This window comes from Megalobrama amblycephala, linkage group LG24, assembly GCF_018812025.1.
Source record: "Megalobrama amblycephala isolate DHTTF-2021 linkage group LG24, ASM1881202v1, whole genome shotgun sequence".
Lineage (NCBI taxonomy): Eukaryota > Metazoa > Chordata > Actinopteri > Cypriniformes > Xenocyprididae > Megalobrama > Megalobrama amblycephala.
In genome coordinates this window covers 12127089-12149718 of record NC_063067.1, presented here as the reverse complement: position 1 = coordinate 12149718, position 22630 = coordinate 12127089, and the positions used below count along the sequence as shown (strand labels likewise).

At 38.5% G+C, this 22630-nt stretch overlaps 1 long non-coding RNA gene across 1 annotated transcript in view; it reads left to right on the top strand.

Moving 5' to 3' along the window:
- Positions 1–17636, top strand: part of LOC125260591 — a 33741-nt gene extending 16105 nt beyond the window's left edge. The window contains exons 3-6 of the long non-coding RNA XR_007183083.1: positions 6179–6351; positions 6752–6804; positions 15102–15261; positions 16372–17636. This is a non-coding gene — a long non-coding RNA (uncharacterized LOC125260591). The remainder of the gene's footprint in view (positions 1–6178; positions 6352–6751; positions 6805–15101; positions 15262–16371) is intronic.
- Positions 17637–22630: the final 4994 nt, after the last annotated feature.

The window sequence follows — 22630 nt, the reverse complement described above, 5'->3', positions numbered from 1 at the left end:
TATTAAATATATATACTTACATTAATGAGATATTTTTGATGGTTCATCTCTGTTAAATCTAGTGCCATTGTTTTCTTGAGTACACACTAGTCTTTTTTATACTCTCAAAGAGATGCTCGTAAATTTAGCACTCTTGGCGGTGACAACAGGCCTTTGTTGGTTTTGTCACAAGGACACCTGTTGTGTTTAGTTTGGCAGTGTTATCCAGGGGTGTTGATTCTGCTTTGGGGTTCCTGTTTTGCAGTGAATGGATTGGGAGGGAAAGGTGGAGCTTTATTGGCAGAGGGGGGTATGTGATTGTAATACTATTGCCGGAAAATAGGTATAGTTTGATATATTTCCAACTGAGAATGTCATAGTTCCTTTGCAGAGTACCATAAAACTTGATTTTATATATATATATATATATATATATATATATATATATATATATATATATATATATATAAATTTAAAAACGAATATACATATATTTGTAAATGTTTAAATATTAGAATGATATATTGTATACAGACATACACACACATAATAATAAATATATTTTATAATAATAACATTTTATTATATACACACACACACACACACACACACACAATTTGTATATTTTTATTTTTTAGTTATAAATATAATACTATAAATGAATAAATAAAAAAATGGTAATCATCTAAAAATATTTAAAAAAATCTATCATCAAAGATGTAATTTTCATAGAGGCTGTGTTTTTCTATTTCATGTTTCTCCCCCAAATAAGAAAATTCAGAACTTCTTGTAGCTGTTGAAAATTATGACACGTACCTTACAGCGTAATGCAAATAATCTCAGAACAGAAATAAGTGCACCGACCATAAGACCAGCATGCTTTCCTAGTTTATGTATCTTTAATTGAATTCAGAGTAGAGGAAGTGTCGTGTTAAACACATTCAGATGTGAACAGATTTACTGCTAAAGTCTGTACAACATCCAGAGAAAAAAAAGACAGACACTAGCAGGACAGCCACTGTTTCCGGTCTCTAATGTGTTGATTTGTCCAGCACTTCTCCGGTTCCACAGTGTTCATTTCATCCTAGCAGGACATACTAACCAGGTTGAAAAAACAAGCCCAGCATGGTCCCGACAGGTGACTGCGGGTCCTGAGGGAAGACTGGGTGTCATAATACCCCATAGCTTCTCCTGCAGGGAACCCCTGCCTGTAATTAATTACCATTTGCGATGAGCTCATAATGTTATTTATAGGGTCTCCCCGGGACAGGGGGCTTGCAGAGGGGGATCATGTTATGCTCTTTGAGAATAAAGGACATCTGGGCTGAATGCCTTGAGAGTATGTTGTGAAACATATTTTTACCACTATGATGAATGTTTGTAGTCATGGGAATAGATAATGGACTCCGAGCCGAAGCATATATATGGACTGTATGTTTGTGCGAGAGCACGCCAGTGTCCTTGGCTAACTTTTATAAACCAATGAGGCCATCCATCCTTCAATCTATTGTAAATAACATTCCTCAAATCCTCTAGAATTAAAACGCTCTGGTAATTACCCAAAGAATCCACTCTGCTTTACGACTGTGGATAACTTCCCTTTATCGCTGCGCATAAATCAGCGGACACTGAAATCCCCATATCAGCAAATGTTCTGCATGAGTGAGACCTCATCAGGATTGGTTCTTTATTTCATTATGGACATGGACTGTTATTTGTCTTGTAATGCTGTCCTGGTGTAGTCATAAACCTTAGACGGGTAAAGAGCGGGGGATTCCGACAAGCATGGCTGGAATTTAGGGTCAGTGCACCGCCACTCACCGTGACCGTGATTTACTGCCATCTTGGAAGGGGAGATTTAGGGTAAAGCACCACCAGCCACCCAAACTCATTTCTCTCCTTTGCATTGCATCACCCGTCACCTGTGCCCGCCTGGCTGGATGGTCAAACATTGACCCCCATGCCTTTCTGAGAGATGTATCTCTCCCTACGTTTCCTCTCAACAGTGGGATTTCATGGTGCTAGGCTGCCCAGGGTACTAATTTATCTCGCTCTCCCAAACTAGGCCTGACAAAACGAATTCCTGAGGACTTCAGAGGAAAGGCTTGAATCGCTGCAGATTTACACTATACTCCCATGCTGGCTGGCTTCCAGAGAAACTGATAAAACAATTTCAATGGCAACCCAATCTCGCCTACACAGGATCCAGCTCAGAGGGAGGGACAGGAACGGCTTTTAGCCACCATAAATTCTCAGCCAGTAATTCGAACTGGCTTGAGATGCTAGGGTTTGTTCCTGATTAGTTTGTGGCCTTCCACAGATACAGAACAGTACATATCCAGACCATCCAAAGCACATGTTCTTCTCCATCTAAATAAAGTAAACTTAACTCCTAAGGAAAGGGGTGGGTTCCTGGCACGCATTGGAGTCCATTTAGATTTCTAGAGAAATGCTTTTAAAACTGTGAGACTTGTCATGTGTGGTGTTAAGGCAGGAACACACCAAGCAGACGCCGACGAACTAGTGGCGACGCAAGCAGACTGCGGGGTTGGCTCAAGTCGGCAGCTTCTGTGTCCAAAGTTGCCCTGACACACCAAACCAATGCTCGACAGCCGAGTAGCACGTCCGTTCTGCGCCTGCGTAAGATGAAATGTCTGTCCGAACCAGCAGGTGGCAGTAGCTGAACAGCCAATCAGAATGATCAGAAGGCCTGACGGACCGACGAGTTCCGACGCCGAAAAAAAAAAGCAGACGAGGATCAACGTCAGCCGACGGTGCGGATCACACTGAGAAAACTGTCGGCCGACGAAGAAAAACTGCCTGACGGCCGACCGTCGGCTTGGTGTGTTCCTGCTTTTAAACTGAAAAGGAAAGATAAGGCACATATAAACAAATATTTAAAATAAATTCTTTAAAATGAAGCAGTTTAAAAACTAAACTGAAGACCCCAAACTTTTGAATGGCAATGTAAATTTAATAGTTAGGGTTAAATGTTATAGCTTTAAAATATAATTTTGGCTTTAAGTCATTCTGCAATATTTATTGCATACATTGCTAATATAAACACTAAATTCACCATTACACCATAATATCAAATGTTAAAGCACAATATCAATTTCCCCATAAGATATTAACACTAAAAAGCAGAAACAACTAATCAAAACTGTCATTACGTACTAAATCCGGTTACCATATCTGAACTTAATAACCGAGAAGTGTTAATGGAAGACCCGTGTGGTGTGTGTTATGGCTGGGAAGTGGATGGACTTTCTCGTTCCTTCCCACCCGTCTCCATCAACAGCTGAAGTGGCACAAAGCCTGAATAGTTCACACTTAATCTATGGATCCTCCATTTACAAGTTTTAATAGGAGAAGCGGTGTTCTCACACAGCCAATGACGGCAGGTGGAACCCGGTGTCACTGAGCTATGTCAAATTAATTTTCGGTATAAATTTGTTAGCTGCGTGAGAAGACTGAAATGAGCGGATAAGTTGTAAAGAGAAGAATTGGCAATGATTAGTCTTCATGAACAATCCCATCTCGTGATATTTGCCATGGTCAACATAATTGGTTATGGATATTGTAGATGAAATGAAATGCTAGAGGATATACACAGTATAATACTGTGTAAGATTAACACAACACACACACACACACACACACACACATTTATCAAAAAAATGACTCTAATTCCCTCCTTACAGAGCTTGAATGAAGACATGTAGGGTTCGTTTAATGAATCATTCCCTCGGGGTTACTTCCACTGTGTCTTTCCCCCTCAAGAGCTTGAATCCTTCATGATGAGGGGATTCCTGGGGAGTGAGAGGCCATAGGTTTCTCTTTAATGTCTAAGCACACTCATTTCTGTTAACAGGTAAATCAAAGATCTGCTTTGTAAAAGGTCTGAAATTTGGCTGTGAAAAAAAGTTGAAACACAACCATAGATTTACTGTTTTAGGAAGGGTAGGAAATTAGGGAAACAAAGCAAAAATGACACTAAAAGTACCAAAAATCTCCAGACATTTAAAATATGGGGGTAAAAATGCCCTCTTATTTCATATATGTTCTGTGGTAAACAATGTCTTTTTTTTTTTTTTTTTTTACATTTGATAAGCCCAAAAAGCTTTTGCTCAGCCTAAAAAGCTAGTACCTGGGTTATAAAGTTACAATTTAGGCAACTCACGCTTCCATTCGTTTTCCTGCTCTTCGAAGACTTTTTAAAATTAGAAGTAGTGAGAAAAGAGGGTGAATGGTGAATGAATTGACAAAGAACCATTATTGTCACTTCGACATAGCAGGTGACGGCCTTAACCATCTCGAGGGCACCGAGTTTTAATGGCTCCAGAAACTCATACTGGGATAATGAGGGTGGATTGGCTCACTGTCTCTACCCAGCATGGATGCTCTCTGGCTGGACTAGATGTGTGGAAATCACTGGTGCTGGAGGAACCCATGTCTTAAACAAGAAGCTGAGGAATTTCAATAATGAAATGAAATTACATATTAGTTCTAAACAGCCACAAGAAAAGTCCAAAGTGACATTTGAGGAATGTTGATTAAAATGTCCACAGCATTAAGTGGAGTCATACCAGAATAACAACAAATTTTAATGCAAATTCTGGCTTTTAAGTGAAACAGTTCTGAGTACCTTTTACACTGCAAACTTAATGTGCAACCTTAGAATTCCAAACTTCATGGGAAATCTAAGGTCATGACTCTATCTATGACTAAAATAAAAATCCCCAGAACACTTATAAAGAAACAAGGACTTCCAGGATTTCTGATGTTATCAGCTTGATTATTGTTCCCTAACTAATCTACACATAACAGTCCTGTTTGCATTAAGAAGAGTTCAAAAAAAAAAAATGTTTATTTGACTTTTTATTGAATAGCAGAACTTCCCTTCTGAGCTCTGATGATCTGTGAAGTCTCCATTGTGTAACCTGGGTCACCCAGACGTGTGGAATAGCCCTTCAGGATAAGATAAGGCCAAAAAGCTTGTGTTCGGCCATTTATCTTTGGCAAGTGTCAGCTACGTTGATTATGTGTCCACTTCATTTAATCTAGAGAACATTCTTTAAGGCTCTGTCAAACTGTGATATGGTCCTCTTGAGGTCACCAGGCATATGAGCTTCTCTTTAGGGTCAAAATGTCATGCTTTACCACAGGACATCCTTCTCATTTTTTTCTGCGACTAACCATCTTATAAAATTTTGGTCGACTAAGCCTCTTCTCGTCGACTAATGTTGCAGCCCTAAATGATAGCTTCATAGGCTATAAAATATTAACATCTGCTAAAATATTGCATTAAGACACGGTCTTGGTTAAATTTAGACTAATATGTGAGATCTCCAGATTTAACATCAGATTTGAAAGTTGAATTGACTTCAGGATCAATGACCTGTCCTTTTGTGTTTCATTTAGTGCTCTGATGGATATAAAACATGCCTGCTGTCTAGACTCTGTTAGTTTGCAAAAGCTATGAGGAGGTGGACAGATATTGTAACTCTCTACCATGTAGTACCTATGTTTATCTAATAATTTTTCCCAAAACATTCCACTATGATTCCAGACATTAGAGAGAAAACAGAAAGAAAATGAGGAAGACATAAAAGAGAACATATTTCCTCTTCTGCACTTTTTCATCCAAGTCTAGCATGTCAGTTTGCATGTTTTTGCGTGAGAACACAGATACATACATTTGTGACATGCTCAAAGCATGTGACCAGAGCACAGATGCAGATAACATCTAGGGCCTAGTCCCAACGTAATGCTTTGACCTTACGCTGTCTTTGCAACACAAGTTGTGATGCACCATGACCTGCACAGATATCTTAAAGATCTAGTCTTGAAACACTATGATTTTATTCTTTTTTATTTAACACAAGAGGGCGTGAAACTTTCCACTCCCATAACCTTTCTGCAGAGTCCTTTGCATATAGATTCCACGTGGGCCTGGTCACTGCTGCCCTAAACGTCTATGCATAATGAAAACATGGTTAAATAATGGAGGTGAGGTTGATATTTAATTACTTCTAGACTAAGGAAAAAAGTACAAAAACTATGAAAGAACTCTGTGCTTTCAACAGGTGTTCTTTTTTTTCTGTCACTTCAGATGTAATTTAGTTAACTTTGCGGGAGAGAGAGCAAGGGAGGTGAACTTATTTGTCATAAAATGTAAGTTTCTGTTCTCCAACAGTTTTCCAACGCACTGCCATGACTGAAGAGAAACTCCCAGAGATTTAAGTCTCACGGCAAGCTAGGCCTCATTAAATTAGACCTGGACATCCTCCAAGGGATATGAGCATTTAAGCTGACATTCACACCCTCCCTGAAGTTGTGAAACGGACTCTGGCATTCACATGCTATCACGTAAGAAAACATTGTCTTTTCATTCACATAGACATTGCACAGATTGATTTGGTGAGTGCTTCCTCATTATCATATGACCTCAGAGGACATACTCAGACAGACAGCAAGCAGATCCTATCTCTAGCAGACACATACACACTTTGTCTGCCTCGTTTTTTTCAACACATTCCCAGGAGCAATGTCTCACAGTCATTGCTGTAGGAGACCCATCACCGGCATGAACATGTGGACACTGCATTATTCTGAGCATGTGTGTGTGTGAGTAACAAACCAGTTTCCTCCATCAATAGGAGTCTGTTTTGGCTCCAGTAGGGGAGGTGGTGATGGCTTGGGCAGTAGGGTTATAGCGTCACTCACCACAAAGATTGTGAGAACTCTTTTTTTTTCTGTTTTCTTACAGTTGAGTCGGTCATTGTAAGGCAAGCTAAACCAGGTCTCGTGCCGACTCCCCAGGTAAGGGTCTCATTAACTCAGCTGGAGACTCGAGATAAAATGACTTAGCTCAGGTTTACACAATGGAAAAGATATATACCCACCCCTGACCAGTCAGGTCGGGGTTATGCTCCCTTCCAAAAGGATGGTGAAATAGTGGTTCTGCTTACACACTCTTGCTCAACATTTAGCAGTGGGACAGAGCTTTAACAACTTAATGGCATGCAGGGACCTCTAATGGGGTAATTTAAGGATAATGTAGCAATTGGACTATTTCAGCCATGTAGCCGCTGTTTCCCTACTCACCTATCCTTTTGTTACCCCTCCTTAATTCATATCAAAGAAACATGTGTTCAGGGCACACCTGGAGAACAGTAGGGCTTAGATAAAGCACACCTGTGGAATTCAACATCTTCACCTGCTGGAAGAGACTCAGTAGCAGCTACCTTCCAATTCCCTTTCCTTCGATCTATTACTTCGAAGAAAGAACTACTGCTGGTGTTGTGGGTGGAATCCATCTGTGTTTAAGGCGTTGTTGTTATGTAAACATTCTCCATAGTGATGGTCCTAACAACGTAAAAGTAAAGGACTCCATGAAAGCAGCAACTTAAGTTCAATGAGATTTAGCTTAGAGTACTGAAAGCTTCTTATCAAATGAGTAAGGACATCTCGATATTCGAGAGCGTGGTTTCGCAAACCCATGCGCAATGTGTTTTCAATCAAAAGCTCCTATTTCTCATTCTCCTATTCAGCAAGTTGCTGAAGTAGAAGTGAGAATCTGTCTCCGTCTTGTATGGTTTTTGTTTAATTTGTCTTATTTTTCCTTGCCTATCTTAAGATTTGCATTCCTCAGATTGTGGTTTTGAATTTTTGGGACACTACCCACCTTTAGTTCTTCTAAAGATGTGAACGAGTCCTACATATACTTTCTTAGCTCCTCTAGGCAGCAACTACATTCAAAGGTGTAGGATCCAATGCAAATAATAAGAAATAACAACTAGGTGACCTAATCCTCCCCACCGTCCCGTTCTCCAGCCTTCCCTGTGTTAATTCTGTAGCAGTCAGCGTTGACTGCACCACAACTGAGAGAGATGGAAGCAATTAAGGCCGTAGGAAAGCACGGGAACATTTTAAAAGGCTGAGTGCTCAAACGGTGGGATCAAAGCAACTCCGTCTCGGTGCCTGCCAAACCATTGATCAACCGTTTGAGACTCTGTGACACATGTGAGATGGGAGGTGATGTGAACTTGAGCATGGATGAGAGGATAGATGGCTTTACTGTGGTGTGATCTGCTGTTTGGGTGGGGAACCATAAATGCCAGATGATATTACAGATGATGGAAGAACCCGAAGACTTGAATTCGAAGACCTAATGTAGATGTTACTGGAGGACAAAGTCTACTCTGAGCTGAACAGGACAAAGGCGTACCTAGTGCTTGTGGTTGCCTGTAGTGACATCATTAATCCTGGCTGGCCACCAAGTTTATAAACTCCATGATTCAGATCTCCCCAAGTCCCTGAGTTCTTGTTGCAATGAGCTTTACGTCATGCATCATATCTCTTTGTGTAAAATTCTTCCCTGGGTTGGCCTCATCTTTTACAGTCTCCAATCCTGCTCACGTCAGAATTGAGTACTCTGGGCCTTCCCAAAATCCCCAGCCTCTGCTCAGGGTCTACAGCCAGAACATGGACAGGATGGGTTAGCCATGAGTGTGGTACGCACTCCTCACAGATTCCAGCTTAGCAACCAGCTTGCTTACACACCAAACTTCCAGCTCACTCACACGTTCCGAACTCCAGCCAAGAGTCTAAATATTCTGTTGGGAAAAAGGGAGGGCGGTGTGAGTAACTGTAGGGGGCTGGGAGGCTTCAATTGGTGGATGAGACAGAGACAGGCGGGGTCTGAGCAATGACGTCTCTCGTCGCTGTGTGAACCGCCCCAAGGGGCGCTATGCCAAATCGTTAATGTAAGCCAGACCTCTGGCAAATGGGGGAGCAGGACTTTTCACAGCAGAGGAAAAAAAATGAAGGATATACATAGAGGAGAGGGGAATAGTAATATGGGGTTCCTCTTGCTTGCTGTTTGCCATTTCTATGTGGAAATCACATGCTCCTAAAGGTCATGTGGTAACAGATCTCTACTCTAAAGTTTATTTCTTTACCTACTCCAGAGTTTCTCCACTCTCAAAAAAGATTTTTTGATGCCGTTCGCTTTATTTAAACAATTTATTTTCATTTAACACCACTGTATCAGGTTTCTAGTTTAAATGTGATTGCTTTATGTTAAATTGACAGTCTTACCCACTCTATCATGGCCGGGACAGAACCTTTGGAAGGGAAATATGAGGTTGGTCGGATGTAGATAGGATGGCAGCCAAGTACACTCTCTCATGAAGTGAGATGTTACATGATGTTCTACTGTCAGGCTCTGACATTGGTTAGTACTTTCCAGTTACCCAGTTTGAGAGCTATTTAAATCCTATCTGCCAACGTGCAGAGGTGACTGTGTGTGAAATGAGGAGAAGTGGGTCTGCAGTACAGGACAAAGTAGTCATACTCAGGGCAAAGACCGGAAAGCACGTGAGAGGCAAGCAGTGGGTGTGTGAATATTTCAAGCCGTAAATCTTATGATTCATAATCATTTGTTTGTGACTCATATTTCCCAAGAAGTTTCAGGGGATAGTACCCCTCTCTCTCTCTCTCTCTGAACTGCCCTGAACTATTATGTAGTCAGCTGTCATAAGAGATATAAAGCACAGCATTCAACTTTCAAACAACTTCATGTGATCCTGTCTGAATGGCTTCAGTTACCCAGGCCTGTTATCAGCAGGTCTGGGATTGCTTTCCCTTTCCACTATTGAGATCATGTCAGAACATACCCCACATCACCTTCTCTGGTAGCCTTTATATGAGCTCTTTTGTGGTGGCGGGGGGATGATGCTACCACGGGATCATTTGATACTAGCGGTCAGGAATTATTTAGATAAGCAGAGAAACATGTCTGTGTTCTGTTTGAACCTCACACTCATTGCGGTCATCATTAAGTGCACTTGAATCAGCAGTCTAATAGCCGCAGGACTCTAGGTAATATTCAGCTGAGTCTTTCTGGGAGCACAGATGGCCATACAAGGTGGTGGCTTGGTCGGTTTAGCGTAAACAGTCAGATGTTAGTGTGTTTCCCTGATGAAGGACAACGAGCTGATTCACTTGTAAGAATAGATGCCTCACACATCCTGCACTCATAAGTGAAGATCTTATCTGTTTGCATGAGACTTCATATAAAGGTTATGTTTAGCAATAAAATTATACTATAATGATCCCTCAAATGAATTACACAGACAGCATGCAGTTAGTTTACAATAATTTAAAAACAAACACTCACAAAACTGGGCATGTAAACAGTCATACAGCATAGTAACCTCTTTTATAGTCTCTCAAAGTTTACATGCTAAAGGAAAAATGCAATATCTAATACAAAACAGCTTTCTCACCTAAGCAAATCATCTTAAGATATTTTTTGTACCGCACTAAAACATGCCTTGTTCTTGCTCAGTTCACATTAGCTGCTAATGGAACCCCTGTTACACAGATAGGCCTTTGTTAGGCCTAAAACTACTGAGAAAGTCTGCTGCTTTTTTTGACCATGGCTTATGCCGTTACAATTTTCCATACAAATAAGGAATTAAGGTACAAAGATTTGAGAAGTTGTCATCTTTTCTGCTATGATTTTGTGTGTTGGTGGGTGTCTTCAGGTTTATTTGTCTTGTAGTAAGGTGTCATTATCTCTAAAGTACCTGTGATGTATTCTCACTGGCTACCAGCTGGTCTTGTTTATTCTAAATCTCTGATGTCAAATAAACTTAAAGAGGGCATTCAAGGTGACCCGGTGCTCTGTGAACGCCTTGATGATTTCAGCAGGTCTGGTATTTACCAGGGGTTTTCAAACTGGTGCCAAAAATTTGTAAAACAACTTTTTTTGTAAAAAAAATTATATGATAATATATGAATATAATTTTATTTAATACTTATAATTAATATAATACATGGGTTAAATATACATATATTTAAACAGCAAATATACAAATATAAACAGATATAAATGGGTCTGTATACATGATACTTTATAGTATATTGCTGGCTTTATTTTTTTAAAGCACAAATTAATCATAAGGGGCTCCTTGGCATTAAAGGACTAGTTTACAAATAAAAATTACCCCAAGCGTGACTCACCCTCAAGCCATCCTAGGTTTATATGACTTTTTTCTTTCTGATGAACATATTTGGAGATATTTTAATAAATATCCTGATGCATCCAAGCTTTATAATTGCAGTGAGCGATACCAAGGAGTATGAGCTGAAGAAAGTGCTTCCATCCATCATAAACGTTCTCCACACGGCTCTGTGAGGTTAATAAAGGCCTTCTGATGCAATGCTTTTGTGTAAGAAAAATATCCATATTTAACAAGTTGTAAAGTAAAATATCTAGCTTCCACCAGACCACCTTCCGTATTCAACTTACGAAGAAAGTGTAACGCCTCTTGCAGTTCAATACGCTTATGCTACATCCTATGCCTTCCGTATTCAACTTACAAAAAAACTGACATTGCGTCAGTTACGCTTTCTTTCTAAGTTGAATATGGAAGGCGGTCTGGCAGAAGCTAGATATTTTACTTTACAACTTGTTAAATTTGGATATTTTTCTTACACAAGCGCATCGCTTCACTTCAGAAGGCCTTTATTAACCACCCATAGCCGTGTGGAGTACGTTTATGATGGATGGACGCACATTCTTGAGATTCATACTTGTTGGTCCCGTTCACTGCCATTATAAAGCTTGGATGTGTCAGGATATTTATTAATATAACTCTGATTGTGTTCATCAGAAAGAAGAAAGTCATATACACCTAGGATGGCTTGAGGCTGAGTAAAGCTTGGGGAAATTTAATTTTAAAGGGTTAGTTCACCCAAAAATGAATACGCGATCCGAACCACTGATTCGAAACAAAAGATTCATAAAGCTTCAAAGCTTAATGAAACAGTGTTTTGAAATCGCCCATCACTAGATATTGTTGAATAAAGTTGTTATTTAGTTTTTTTGGTGCACAAAAAGTATTCTCGTCACTTCATAAACATTAAGGTTGAACCACTGTCACATGAACTTTTTTAAATATGTTTTTAGTAGTTTTCTGGGCATTGACAGTGTTAATTATCTTGCTGGCAATAGAGGCCACACTGAACCATCAGATTTTATCAAAAATATGTGTTCCGAAGATGAATGAAGGTCTTGCGGGTGTGAAACGACATGAGGGTGAGTAATTAATGACTGAATTTTCATTTTTGGGTGAATTAACCCTTTAAAGTACTAATGAATGAACTAATCCTTTAAGAGTTTGAAAACCTCTGGTATAGATGACTATTTTCCTGTATTTTTTTGTGGTGCATTTGAATGATTTGTGACAACATTATGAATTAAAATAGCAGACCATAAAGTTAACCTGTGTAGATCTGTTGGTTGGTCTCTTGGGTGTTCTGGTGTAGTAGAAAACACTAAAAGACAAAATTAGTAGAGTAGAACAACACATGCCAGTGTTAGAGAAACAACACACATTGGGTCCACCAGAGTCTCTCTCTCAGCAGGAAAAGCAACTGTCTCATCATTCTCCAGCTGCCTGTCAGTGGCTAAACACATTTATCAGAATGTTTGTTTTGTTTTTACGTGACATACCATGCATTTCCTCTCTCCGATCTGCCACAAACAATCCGCTCTGAATCTTAGTCCTTCTTCTGGGAAACATGAAGACTCTCACAGTAGCAGATGTTTGTATGCATCTTGGAGTCCCGTGTGGTGTCAGACTCCCTGTGGCAATCTGTAAACCGAAGCCGTGTGTCATGAGAAATGGTCAGCAAACATTGTAGAATGGAAAAAAGCCTTAAAGAGGGTGTTTTTAAAATGTAATATTAGAGTATCTTTCAAACAAAGACTGAAACACATAAGTTTATGGACAGGCAGCCATAAACAAGCTTCACCCCATGCTGATCAAAACTGAACATCATACTTTTCAACGGGGAACATATTAAATATGCCTTTCATTGTAAGAGCTGGTGATGCATCAGACTCTCCACACAAACCAAAAACACAGCAACATTCCTTTCTACAATAGCAGGAAGTGATGGTTCCTGTAACAACACATATAGTCCGGATTGAACGCCATAAATGGTACGCACAAAATGTGTCCCCAACTGAAGACTACAACGATGTACTAAAAACGTAAAAGTATTTCCTTTGCTTTTTTTTTTTGCATAGAGACGACACCATTGTCAAAATGATCCCCGTTCACACGGATCCACAAAAACGACTAAAAATGCTGTATTTTGCTGCCAGGCCAGTAGTTGGCGATGTCACTTTGTAAAGAAACACTAATGTCACCGTTTAACACCGTGCATAATGTCACCGTTTTCACAAATTCACATATTTGTAGTTTACACGGAGACAATAATGGTATCTTTTTCAAAAATTTGCACTTTTAAACCCAAAGTTTGCGCTTTCAGGCCATCAAAATGCTGTTGTTGTGTAAATGAACGGCCAAAATGCATAAAAAGTTTACCGTTTTTAGTTGAAAATGGTTTCGTGTAAATTCCCCTTAATTTGCAAGGCTTTCTTGGTCAACCAGCCTTACCAGAAAGACTTTGTTGGTTGATAATGCTAGTCCACCAGCTAGACCAGCACTAAATTAGTGCTTACTAGCATTAACAAAGCCAATGTTTTTGTAGGGTCTAACAGACAGAAACTTTTATAATTGTTAATGAAACTGTAGTAATTATCAACAATTTTAAAGGTAATTATCCTGACAATTATACTATAAATTGCATGAGTATGGGAACGTCTCAACAGGTGGAGATGCCTTCACAAATGGAAAATGAACTGGCATTATTAAGGGTCAGAATATCTCAAGTTACCAGCTCAACTCCAACGTTCAGCATGCCTTGGACTTCTCCATTAAAAGAAACATCTCGCCCCTGCCCCAAGTTTGTTTGTGAAGACAACTGTGGTTTATTTTCACAGAAACCCAACCCTGCGAATACCCTCCATCAGTCCTGCAGAGTGTTTTAAAAGAGCCACTCCAAAGTGACTCAGTTTAACTGTCTAACTGAATAAACGGTCCTCTCCACCATACAGATACGCAAATATTGTAATCACAACCTTTTCTGCCATCTATATAAGGTACTCTTCTGTATGTCACTGAGTTTTCCCTGGAATGTTTTATTGAGAGCATAGTCTTATAAGGAAGACCCTGTCATATTCTGGGTGTCAGAGAGTGTTACAGGACTATTAGAAAATGCAGTGAGTCACTCCAGAGAACACCATGTTTCATTGCAGCTGAGCTGTTATGATGCTCCAGACTATGGTGACTGTTTTATGCAAGTGCCAACAATCTCGCTTACCAAAAATGGCAGAACCACGACTGCACAGGATCCAAGGAAAAATAGTAGAATTTGAGATAAAATACAAAGCATTAAAGAATGCTTCATAGCCAAACACAACACACAGAGGCTGTGACCTAACAGCGGGATTCGGTTTTGATAGTATTCGGTTTAAGACTGAAATATCACTGAATTTTTTCTGTTTTACCCCCGTTTCTGACCTGGATATTCAATCTTAAATTATGGAGATCATTTTTAAAAATTTGAGTGAATTACATTTTAGAAACTATAAAAAAGAAGCACAATTCAGTTTCATGTTACTGTGTGAAATTGATTTAGATTATTTTGCGATTGTCCCACACACTCTAAAAAATGAGTGTAAAAAACTAATTTACACAGGAAAATAGTTTTCCATTGAACGGTAATATACCATAAATACAATGCATTCTGGGTAATATTTGTCATTTTAAGAAAAGAGGCCTATAGACTACTCTCTCGAAAATGGCAATATCACCCAGAATGTATTGTAATATACAGAAGTAATATACTGTAAAAACAATGCATTCTGGGTAATTTTTGTCATTTTTGAGAAAGTAGCCTATCGGTTTCTTTCTCGAAAACGACTAATTATATTAGTTTATTATAATATTAATTCATTATTAAGATGCGTTAAGATTAATTGATTGTGGAAAGATTTATGGACTACAGCAAGCAATACTTCTGAGCATAATGCTTCTAAATTTAGAAGCCCATGGATGTGGAATGACTGCACTTGTGATCTATGTTTATTTATGTGTGCATGAGTATGTGTGTTGGGGTTCAAGACAGAGGGAACAGCGTTCCCCTGTGGCATCCCCCTAAAAGCCTGATTTAATGCCTGTCTGTTCTGTGTCCAGGGGTCCTGAGCACACACACCCACCAACACAAACACATTTACCCATACTCTATATTTCCCCCCATTGGGCCTCATGCCTGCCCCCAACTTGGTTTAACCCAATGAGAAAACACAGGAGGAGGTCAGAGGGCCACCGTTACTCTAAGAGACCAATGGACAGAGTAAGTAAATACTAGCTTGGTAGAACTTTAATGGAAGCCCATTAATGGAAGCTTCTTCTATATTGTTGCTGTCATTGCAAGAGATAAAGTTTAAGGTAACACTTTAGTATGGGGAACAATTCTCACTTTTAACTAGTTGCTTATTAGCTTGCATATTGGCTGTTTATCAGTACTTATAAAGCACATATTAATGAACTTATTCTACATCCCTAAATCCTACCCCATACCTAAACTTAAACGCTACAACAACTACCTGACTAAGCAGTGAATTAAGAGTTTATTGAGGCAAAAGTCATAGTTAATAGTGAATATGTGTTCCCCATACCAAAGTGTTACCATGTTTAATATCCCAAAACAAAGGTTTAAGAGAATACAAGTATGTTTGTTTTGTTTCATTAAAACAAAACCTGTTTAAAGTAAGAATTTGGAAAATGCCAACTATGTCATTAAGTGTTTGACTCAACTGCACAAATTCAAAGGAGCTCATTAACAAGTGACCAGAGATCGTTATGAGATTAACAGAGACTTTACAGAACAAATGTTCTCATTTTAGCTTAAAAAGAAAAGCAAACACTAAAATCAACCCTGAGCTTCGAACCCAGGGAGCTTACTCAACAAACCAAAGTTTCAGGAGGCTCAACAACTCAAAAGTGATTCTAATAGAGTTTTCCAGATTTTATTCTATGATCAAAAACAGTAAAAGCAGCAATAAATATTACAATTGAAAAAATATGTTTTCTATTTTTTTGAACATGTTTTAGGATTTAATTTATTTCTGTGTTGGCAAAGCTGAATTTTCAGCATAATTACTCCAGTCTTCAGTGTCACATGATCCTTCAGAAATCATTCTAATGATTTGCTGCTCAAGAACTTCTTTTAAATCAGCATAGTATTTATCCTTCATGATGGCAGACAATCCCAGAATGCATTGCACAAGTTAAGTGAACTTACTACGTTTTGGAAAAGACTTTGCATCAGGAGAGCACTCATGATGCTGTCTATGTAGGCAGCTCGTTAGGTTTAGGAACAGTTTATGTTAAACTGATGTTAACTCAAATTTTTGCACTAAACATGCTCACCCTCTCACCTCTGCTGTCTTGTGGATTTTAGGTGACCCTGAAGGCCTTCACATAGATCTTTGTACACTTTCTGTCAACATACCCGCTCTGCTGCTGACTCGGTCTAACCCATACCTCCTCTGTGAAATGATGTCACACATTTTATGTGATTCTTAAACATAAAGTGGGGGACCTGCTCAAAATGATGGTAAAATCTTAATCTTACATGAAGTTTCCTCTAAAATGTAGCCATTTTCACAGAAAATCAAAATCATAAACAGTATTTGCATGAATGAGAACTGATCCTATGCTAAGGCAACATAAGTGTGCTGTAAATGGCATGGTGGGATGTTTACGTGGCTCATTAGTTGTCTGGTGAACTCTGAGCTGGGGTTCAATGCAGAATACTACGCCTCATGTCTCAGTGTGGGATCCTAGAGGACGTGCATTAAACACAAGCACGCGTCGTGAACCATTTTGTGGCTCTTTAAAGAAGGTTTCGGAACAATACAAACTTAGGTGTCATCTTAGAGCGGTTTCCTGTGGTGCCACCGTTACAGCCTGTGTTTGGAAAAGAAAATAGCACAGTGAAACTTTAGACACAACAGATGAGAGTTAGAGTACTTTAAGACAAGGGGTCAACCGCATGTAAACACTGCATTTTCTGTTTTCTAAATTTACAACTTCTGAACTTGACCCCAACCCTTGGGACAAATGCCACCACAAGGACTTTATTTTTCACTAATTGAACTCAGATGAATTAATTTCACCTCATCCAGGTTGATTTTTTGGGAAACAGAGGAGAATATTGTTAATTTAAAGTTATGTTTACTATAATATGCAATTAACTATTTTAAAGTTACTACCCATCAGTAAGGGTAATTTATTGAGTTTTCCTAGCATGAACCAAATGGTGTGTTGCAGATAGCAGGAAAAAAACAAAGCTAAATGCAAATAATGAAATGCAACAAACCATTTAATAAAAAATAAATAGGCCTATCCATTGATTGATTGATTGAAGTATGTGCATCCACTCAAACTTCAAATCATCTGTAATATGGCTATACTAACAATATTTGGCCTAGAGTTGTCAAAAGTACCGACTTCGGTACCAAGTTGGTACTGAAATTTTAAAAATGTGACGCTTTGAGTGCTGTCGAGCGGATTCGTAAACACCTCTGATTGGCAATTGTGTTGACACGCTCATCGGATATGTCTGTGATTGGCTGCAATGATCAACGCTTCAAAAACGTAAATAGTCATCAATGATGCTCATCACTGAGCACTTACACAGATACAAGTGGGAGCATTTGAAAGCCTGCTTTCAAATTCAAACACTTCCGTGTGCTTTCAAATGCTCCCGTGTGTTGATCATTGTAGCCAATCACAGACATATCTGATGGCGTGTGAACATAATGGCCAATCAGAGGTGTTTACGAATACGCTCAACGGCACATTTTTTAAAGTTTAGTACCGACTTGGTACTGAAATCAGTACTTTTGACAACTCTAATTTGGTCCAGTGTTTATTCCAGATTTAGGCTGGTAAATGTTGTTAATAATTTTGCATATGGGCCAGTTACATTTAAAGGACATATTTTGTTTTTCTTTTGCATGATATGTAATTTTGATGCTGCGTTTATCACTTCTGTCCAATGTGAAATGTAAATCCTTAAGTAAAGCCATGAGAGCCACTGCCCTAGCCTGTAATGTAATGAGGTAATGCAATAATAACACTTGGCGGGGAAATATTTTGTTAGTAATGAAAATATGACTTAAGAAGCCAGCTCTGAATTTCTCTATATCTTGGTTTCTCAAATTACTTTTCTTGACTTATGTTCTCTTAATACCAAAGAAACATACAAGACCGTGTTTATACCATACCTATCACCAGTAAGAAAACAACAGTGATTTCGGTGACCTTCTGTACTTCTAGACCAGAGTAATGAAATTACACAGTGTGAGAATTTATGGAGTCTGCAATGTTTCTCCAGGAGGACATAATTCTAATGAGCCTTTGAAGAGCAATGTAGTTCTGGAGCAAGTTACTCAGAGAATCTGAAGGAGGTCCAAGCAACACAAACTAAACATAAAAAAACGGAGATCAGAGCACCGTCTGCAACATATGCTAAACTTTATCAAGGACAAGTAAAAAAAAAGAAGGAATGAAAGGAAACTGAACAATTTCTCATTTACAAAACAAGATTCACATTCATAAAACTGAGATACTTTTGGCATGTTCTGAAGAAAACGCATGCAAAATTCACCACCACATAATGCCAGGGTGTTGCTATAGCATATATGCAGTTGCTAGGGTGTTCTGGGTGGTTGCTTACTGGCCCATGTCAAAAAGAGGATGCATACAAAGTCCTTAACATGCCCTATTATGCTATTTGAAAGGTTCATAATTTTCCTCTGTAGATCTCCTACAAGGTCAAAAAACACTTTTAATATAACACTGCACATCTCCTCATTTCTCAAAGAGTCTGAAAACGGTTAGTTCGAAGATTCAGTCTCTCTAAACTCCTCCTTTCTGTAAGCTTGCTCCCCCCTGATTGGTCAGATGGCCCAGTCTGTTGTGATTGTGGTCTATAGCTTACAGTGCGTGTTGTAAACGAAACACCTATTACCATATTTGAATTTCAGCTGCGGAGGCTTCCTCAATGCTTGATACACAGTAATACGAACAGGAACGATGCCTTCGAAGAATGAGTCTCATTCTTTTGAAGGGCATCAAAGTGGATTTGCAGCGATGAAAACAGCATCTTCTCGACATGTCGACAACACGAACCAAACTCTTCCAAGCCTCTGCGACAACTACAGTGTTTGAGGGCGGTGAAACGATGCAGTGTTAGAATGTTACAGATAGACGCTTAGCAACAGACAACCAATCGCACACTCATATTTGCCTGCTTTGGACAGTCACAGAAACACTGTGCATTATATATAAACAGTAAATTCTGCATTTAAGATGAAAAATGTCAAATGCTGACAGAAAACATGACAATTTGAGTGAAAAGACCATTTCATTCTTACCTCTATAGTCCGAAATGTATATTCAGTATAAACTCGATAGTACAGCTGGCAATACGAAGATGCGCAATGCTAGAGTTAGCCTAGCTAGAGTTTATCCAATCAATGACACTGACACCGCAAATATGCAAATAAGAACATTAACCCAGGGTTTAGGAATGTACAATGCGAAACGTCAGCTTATGAATACCCAGGATTAATCGTTAACCCCAGGTAAATTATGAGCAGTGTAAAACATGAAGCAAGATAACTCAGGATTCCATTTGTCCGAGATTTACAATGACCCAGGGTTAACTATTTCAAATGTGAAAAGGTTAGGTCAGTTCAGAATTTATTCTTTCTTTTAGAAGACACTTTATTTGTCATGCACTTTGATCTTTAAAACTTTGCAGACCTTTTACATTCACAAACGGCTATATTACACTCTACATGAAAGGTAATATTCAAAAAAGCATATTAGGGGCACTTTAAATTGGCTCGGGTCTGTCATTCAATACTAGTCTATGGGATTTTTTTGCCCATTTTATCATCAGCCAGGCCGTACATTAGATCTCTTTGAGTTTCAACAAACCGCATGATTTGAGATATCATTCATGTAGCACAAATGATTTATGCTTTAAAGTTTAATAATTCTGGTTTGTGGTTTGCTAAAATATTGATTCTTGTCTTAGTGTCACAAAAAATCAATATAATTATAAAGATTCCAATTTCGCTCTGCTTCTACAGTACAATGGGAAGCCCAACTCTCCCACTAGCCAAAACCCATTCCTTAAACTTGCATCCATCTGCTAACTCAAAATCTAACAAGTAGTCTGCAGCTATCAGCAACATCAGCTCCCAAAACTTCCTCCCTTTCATAGGAAAATGTTAAAGAAGCACAGAATGAGGGAAAGAAATTCCACAGAGTCTTTATACGTGAGAGAGGCAATAAGATGAAGTAGCAGGAAGTGAAGGCAGGTCTTTACGTTAGAGGCATTTCCTGTCCGAGTGATGCATATCAGTTTTCTGAAGTTAGGTGAAGGACTGTGTGACAGACAGGGAGAAGGAACACACTTGATTGTGCATTTAGATCCTAATAAGAGATTGAAAGATTAAGGCATTCTGCCAACACAAATGTGAACATAACTTCACTTTCTCAGAAAACAAAGAAACAGCCTTTTTTTTTGCTTTAACATCAAATCACTACCACATAAGACTAATTGAGTATGGTAGGAAAGGGTCTCAGTTCCTTGTTCTCGCTTTTGATGTTTTAAACATCTGAACACAAGGGATTTTTCACATTTCCTTGTTCTTTAATTTCCTCAGAACTTAGTAAAAAATAAAGAATCAAATGATACATTTATGCAATGTTCAGGGTTTAATACTAGGAAGCTGTCAATAACACAAAATACTTGACATCATCCACCATTTCGTAGCACATTTTGTACTTTTGTACAGAAGATTGCAATTAGTGCTTTGATAAAACAGCCAGACATTAATCAAAACTATTGTCTCTGGTTACTGAAAGCATGCATGATAATGCTTAATTTATTTTAAACCTAGAAAATTCCTGCATAAATTAAATTCCAGCATATATTTAATCTATTTTATGTAACATACATGCTAAGATCAACAAATGAAACTAAATTTCACAATTTTAAGTTACCTTGCAAGCGTTTATGCATGAAAGCCTTGAAATGAACGACATGTGATTTTGGTTCCATGTGAATGTACCACCTGTGTGTATATATCCATAAATGCAAATGCAAATGAGTATAATATTTACATGCTCTGTCTTAAAACAGCCCCTCAGCTGTTTGGAGTACAGCATGCGTCACTCACACTATTTTTGTTGTGCTCACTATTGGTTGCCATGGGAGCATTTGTGAAGTCACAATGCAAGTATGAAAGTCCCCCACCTACAAATTTGTCCTAGTTTAAAAAAAAATATACAAGGAATTTATGGGACACATTGAAAAATAGTAGTACAGGGAACATACGTTTTTGAAGTGGAGTGTGAAATCAATTTGTCCTTTTTCTGTTTAAAACCTCACAAGAAATCTTAACCAAATGTTAATAATGTTTCATTGGAAACTTTAGTTTTTTTTTTCTTTTCACAGTTACAATTCAGCACTCAGTTTAGTATGTATGTGTGATGTCCTGTCAGATAAATTTTTAACAAGTGCTTTTTTTCTGTAGAGTGACAAACCACAAGAGGTGACACAGACGAAAGACTCATCCTGTAGTGTCTAAACTGTAGTGCCTCGAATGTTCTCTAGACTCTCCAGTCATGCATGACAAAACTCTTGACTCAGAAGAACCAAGGAGAGCAAATTTCCACAAGTCACTTAGCTAGCAAATAGTGATCCATCACTTTCTGTATAGACACATACTTATACTCCCCGCTCTTTAAATATGCCCATGGAGTGGTGAAACCTTAAAGGCATAGTTCACACAAAAGAAATTCTGACATTATTTAATTCGAAACATGCATGACTTTCTTTCATCCATGGAAAATTGTATCTTCTATAATATATAATGAAAGTGGATCATATGATACCTTTATGTGAGGAACAGACTGAAATTTAAGTTTAAGCTAGATGTGTTAAAGGGTTAGTTCACCCAAAAATGAAAATTCTGTTATTTATTACTTACCCTCATGCCGTTCCACACCCGTAAGACCTTTGTTAATCTTCGGAACACAAATTAAGATATTTTAGTTGAAATTCAATGGCTCCGTGAGGCCTGCATTGCCAACAATGACATTTCCTTTCTCAAGATCCATAAAGGTACTAAAAACATATTTAAATAAGTTCATGTGAGTACAGTGGTTCAATATTAATATTATAAAGCGAGAGAATACTTTTGGTGCGCCAAAAAAAAACAAAATAACGACTTATTTAGTGATGGCCGATTTCAAAACACTGCTTCAGGAAGCATCGGAGCATAATGAATCAGTGTATCGATTCAGCTGTTCAGAGCGCCAAAGTCATGTGATTTCAGCAGTTTGCAATGAGTTTGCCGGTTTGACACGCGATCCGAATCATGATTCGATACGCTGATTCATAATGCTCTGATGCTTCCTGAAGCAGTGTTTTGAAATCGGCCATCACTATATAAGTCGTTATTTTGTTTATAAAAATATTCTTGGCACTTTATAGTATTAATATTGAATCAGTGTACTCACATGAACTGATTTAAATATGTTTTTAGTACCTTTATGGATCTTGAGAGAGGAAATGTCACTGCTCCCTATGCAGGCCTCACGGAGCCATCGGATTTCAACTAAAATATCTTAAT